This window comes from Mya arenaria, chromosome 13 (assembly GCF_026914265.1).
Source record: "Mya arenaria isolate MELC-2E11 chromosome 13, ASM2691426v1".
Lineage (NCBI taxonomy): Eukaryota > Metazoa > Mollusca > Bivalvia > Myida > Myidae > Mya > Mya arenaria.
The window spans coordinates 50,424,948-50,430,947 of NC_069134.1; positions in this window are offsets into that span (position 1 = coordinate 50,424,948).

Below are 6,000 nucleotides of genomic sequence, written 5' to 3' on the forward strand. Positions count from 1 at the left end.
CAACATAATAATAATGAAGAAAAATAGTTACAAGAACGAACATAAATGGTCAGAGAATAACATGGCCTTTAAAAATATGTATCCAAGCGGTCAGAGAGTAGCATGGCCTATAGAAGAATGTATCCAAACGGTCAGAGAGTAACATGTTCTAAAGAAGACTGTATCCAAACGGTCAGAGAGTAACATGTTCTAAAGAAGAATGTATCCAAACGGTCAGAGAGTAACATGTTCTAAAGAAGAATGTATCCAAACGGTCAGAGAGTAACATGTTCTAAAGAAGAATGTATCCAAACGGTCAGAGAGTAACATGTTCTAAAGAAGAATGTATCCAAACGGTCAGAGAGTAACATGTTCTAAAGAAGAATGTATCCAAACGGTCAGAGAGTAACATGTTCTAAAGAAGAATGTATCCAAACGGTCAGAGAGTAACATGTTCTAAAGAAGAATGTATCCAAACGATCAGAGAGTAGCATGTTCTAAAGAAGAATGTATCCGAACGATTAGAGAGTAGCATAGCCTATAGAAGAATGTATCCAAACGGTCAGAAAGTAGCATAGCCTATAGAAGAATGTATCCAAACGATGTGTGATAACGGTCAGAAAGTAACATGGGCGGTAGAAGAATGTATCCAAACGATGTGTGATAACGGTCAGAGAGTAACATGTTCTAAAGAAGAATGTATCCAAACGGTCAGAAAGTAGCATAGTCTATAGAAGAATGTATCCAAACGATGTGTGATAACAGTCAGAAAGTAACTTGGGTGGTAGAAGAATGTATCCAAACGATCAGAGAGTAACACTGGCGGTAAAAGAATGTATGCAAACGGTCAGAGAGTAACATTGGCGGTAAAATAATGTATGCAAACGGTCAGAGAGTAACTTGGGCGGTAAAAGAATGTGTGATAACGGTCAGAAAGTAACATGGGCGGTAGAAGGATGTGTGAACACGGTCAGAGAGTATCATGGGCGGTAGAAGGATGTGTGAACACGGTCAGAGAGTAACATGGGCGGTAGAAGGATGTGTGAACACGGTCAGAGAGTAACATGGGCGGTAGAAGGATGTGTGAACACGATCAGAGAGTAACATGGGCGGTAGAAGGATGTGTGAACACGATCAGAGAGTAACATGGGCGGTAGAAGGATGTGTGATAACGGTCAGAGAGTAACATGGGCGGTAGAAGAATGTGTGAAAACGGTCAGAGAGTAACATGGGCGGTAGAAGAATGTGTATAAACGGTTAGAGAGTAACATGGGCGGTAGAAGAATGTGTATAAACGGTTAGAGAGTAACATGGGCGGTAGAAGAATGTGTGAAAACGGTCAGAGAGTAACATGGGCGGTAGAAGAATGTGTGAAAACGGTCAGAGAGTAACATAAGCGGTAAAAGAATGTGTGAAAACGGTCAGAGAGTAACACAAGCGGTAAAAGAATGTGTGAAAACGGTCAGAGAGTAACATGGGCGGTACAAGAATGTATGAACACGGTCAGAGAGTAACATGTACGGTAGAAGGATGTGTAAAAACGGTCAAGTTTCAAGTTTCAAGTTTATTCAATAAACTCATGTCATACATGCATGACAAAATGAGAATTGCAATGAACATATCATACAGTTACACATAAAGAGGCTTTGAAAAATGAACTTCAATCATAATATAATAGTTAACATCATGGTATAAAGTGGAGTACATTATATTCTATAATTAACATTTTTAATGATACATTTCATAAATTTACAAAGAGCGACTTGGGCGGTAGAAGGATGTGTGCAAACAGTCAGAGAGTTACATGGGCAGAAGAAGAATTTGTGAACACGGTCAGAGAGTTACATGGACGGTAGAAGAATTTGTGAACAGGGTCAGAGAGTTACATGGGCGGTAGAAGAATTTGTGAACACGGTCAGAGAGTTACATGGGCGGTAGAAGGATTTGTGAACACGGTCAGAGAGTTACATGGGCGGTAGAAGAATTTGTGAACACGGTCAGAGAGTTACATGGGCGGTAGAAGAATTTGTGAACACGGTCAGAGAGTTGCATGGGCGGTAGAAGCATTTGTGAACACGGTCAGAGAGTTACATGGGCGGTAGAAGAATTTGTGAACACGGTCAGAGAGTTACATGGGCGGTAGAAGAATTTGTGAACACGGTCAGAGAGTTACATGGGCGGTAGAAGAATTTGTGAACACGGTCAGAGTGTAACATGGGCGGTAGAAGAATGTGTGAACACGGTCAGAGAGTTACATGGGCGGGAGAAGCATTTGTGAACACGGTCAGAGAGTTACATGGGCGTTAGAAGCATTTGTGAACACGGTAGGGGAGTTACATGGGTGTTAGAAGCATTTGTGAAGACGGTAGGGGAGTTACATGGGCTTTAGAAGCATTTGTGAACACGGTCAGAGAGTTACATGGGTGTTAGAAGCATTTGTGAACACGGCCAGAGTGTATGTTAGGCGTTAGATGAATGTGTGAACACGGCCAGAGTGTATGTTGGGCGTTAGATGAATGTGTGAACACGGTCAGAGTGTATGTTGGGCGTTAGATGAATGTGTAAACACAGCCAGAGTGTATGTTGGGCGTTAGATGAATGTGTGAACACGGCCAGAGTGTATGTTGGGCGTTAGATGAATGTGTGAACACGGCCAGAGTGTATGTTGGGCGTTAGATGAATGTGTGAACACGGTCAGAGTGTATGTTGGGCGTTAGATGAATGTTACAACGATCAGACAGTAACTGCGGCAGTAGAAGAATGATCGAAAAACGGTCAGAGAATATATTAGGCCGTAAAAAATTGGTAAAAACGGGTCGGTTATATCCAGAGTGTTTAAATGATCAGAGATGAGTCAGTTTGTATACGTATTGACGTAAACGAATGTTCAGAGATGACTAAGGCTTTATAAACAATGGTGAAAACGGTTTAGAGTAAGTTTGGCGATAAAAATGGGTGAACACTGTCAGCAACTAATTAAAGCGATAAACGGACGCTTAAACATGGTCAGAAACTAAGCAATGATAAAACACCAAAAACTGTCCGTCATGTCAGAGAAAGTGCAGTATGAGGCACACAAATAGACAGTTTGGAGCGTTTGAAGCGTTTCTCTGAATTTAAACATGTGAACACAGCGTGTATATAGTGAATGTACGGACCCATTTGTTAACTGATTTGACACTGACCAAAACGAACGGTAAAGAAAATACCTTTGTTTATTAAATGTTTGTTGTTGTTGTTTTTTCAATTGTTTTTATATCAATGTCAACAATTGTAATCAAACTAATCATGTCAATGGACTTTCATGTTTTATGAGGTCAGGCTTAAAACATAATGTCTTTGAATATCTGACAGTAGCTGATTGTTGTTTGTTCAAATAAATGAATATACTAGTAATTCAATTAAAATCACTTTATACATATGTATTACTGAATACTTTGAATATGTTTTGCTTTCAAAATAAGATAATAAAACTTTATAATGAGAATAAAGCGAGTGCTTTTAAACAGTTTTGCTTTGGGTTTCTTCATACTGAAATTAAATATATTAAAAAGTTACACATGACAAGGTTTTGTTAACTTTAACGATAAAATATGTAGCATCCATGTATTCGAGACATTTTTGTTTAAGTACTATTATTGTTTTATTTGTTTTATGAACACACTTCACGAGTAAATTGTATGAGATTTATTTTAATTATTTTGAGGAAATAGCCTGAAATTAATTCGTTTGAATTAAATTTCAAAATGAACTTATAAACATAATGTCTGTTTTTCGAAAGCACCTTTATCGCTGCTCACCAAGGGAGATAACTGCGTAGGAAAGTGAGCAGCATATTGGGAATTATAATTGCACAGTAAATCGTTCATTTATCTATTCAGATAAAAGTTGGTTTATAAAATCAATATATGCAAAACACAATGTACAGAGCCGTTGTAATTGCAGACATCATTAACAATTAAATAATACATTTAAAAAGAAAACAACGTTTTATTGTACAACGTGGAAAACATCGACGGTTTTCCTCTTCATGTTATGAAGTGGTCCATTAGTTGGGCTTTATTTAGACAATAGTCGGGGCGCCGACTTACCTGGTTACAGCCAAAATAATAAATGACAATGTGATTATGTTTTAATTTTCTGTTGCTTAATAAATATTTAGAGCACATTTCAATGCCAAACTAATATCTTAACTGAAATCACATAAGGACATGTATAAACTAAATGTTTAATTCTATGAAACGGCCACACTTGTGTTATATCGATTTCAATATATAAGTAAGCATCTATCATCAATATCGCTGAGCTATGAGCCTGCAGCCCATTTGTCACGATATTTGAAACAGGTCTGTAACGTGATCCATTGTTCTTTGTGCATTCCTCTATGTAGATTAGACTCCTGTTTAACGTTGTTTCAACTGACTGTCCATTATTTACACAAAGACTTCCAAGACATATTGGACAGTCCATTCTTGTAATAATGAACAGACATTCTTAAAATAATGGAAAGTAGAAAATAAAGTACGTTATATAGTCAAATTGACTATACAGAGTACAAAAAGAAGAATAGATGACATCAAAACATGTTATAAAGCGATATAAGAATAGGCGAAAACGGTTGGAGAATACCTAAGGCGGTACACTAATGCGTGAAAACGGTTGGAGAATAACTTAGGCGGTACTCTAATGCGTGAAAACGGTTAGAGAATAACTAAGGCTGTACAAGAATGCGTGCAAACGAATAGAGAATACCTAAGGCGGTACACTTATGCGTGAAAACGGTTGGAGAATAACTTAGGCGGTACTCTTATGCGTGAAAACGATTAGAGAATAACTAAGGCGGTACAAGAATGCGTGCAAACGATTAGAGAATAACTAAGGCGGTACAAGAATGCGTGCAAACCATTAGAGAATAACTAAGGCGGTACAAGAATGCGTGCAAACGATTAGAGAATAACTAAGGCGGTACAAGAATGCGTGCAAACGAATAGAGAATAACTAAGGCGGTACACTAATGCGTGAAAACGGTTGGAGAATAACTAAGGCGGTACAAGAATGCGTGGAAACGGTTAGAGAATAACTAAGGCGGTACACTAATGCGTGAAAACGGTTGGAGAATAACTAAGGCGGTACACTAATGCGTGAAAACGGTTAGAGAATAACTAAGGCGGTACACTAATGCGTGAAAACGGTTGGAGAATAACTAAGGCGGTGCACTTATGCGTGAAAACGGTTGGAGAATAACTAAGGCGGTGCACTTATGCGTGAAAACGAATAGAGAATAACTAAGGCGGTACACTAATGCGTGAAAACGATTAGAGAATAACTAAGGCGGTACAAGAATGCGTGGAAACGGTTAGAGAATAACTAAGGCGGTACACTAATGCGTGAAAACGGTTTGGGAATAACTAAGGCGGTGCACTAATACGTGAACACGGTTAGAAAGTAACTACGGAGGTGCACTAATGCGTGAAAACGGTTAGAGAATAACTAAGGCGGTGCAATACTGCGTGGAGACGGTTAGAGAGTAACTAAGGCGGTACACTAATGCGTGAAAACGGTTGGGGAATAACTAAGGTGGTGCACTTATGCGTGAAAAAGGTTAGAGATTAACTACGGCGGTGCACTAATGCGTGGAAACGGTTAGAGTGTAACTAAGGCGGTACACTAATGCGTGGAAACGGTTAAAGATTAACTAAGGCGATACACTTATGCGTGGAAACGGTAAAATATTAACTATGGCGATATACTTATGCGTGAAAACGGTTAGAGAGTAACTAAGGCCATACACTATTGCGTGGAAACGGTTAGAGATTAGCTAAGGCGGTACCCTAATGCGTGAAAACGGTTAGGTACAGGAATGGGTGTAAAGTTTCGGAATAGCGGAAATGTATCCTAAAACGCTTTATTATACATTTACATTTCAATGCACGAACATTGTAACAAAATATGGAAGACCGTTTTAAGCACATACATATAACAACATTATTGTAGCACATGGCATTAATATCATCACGGCAA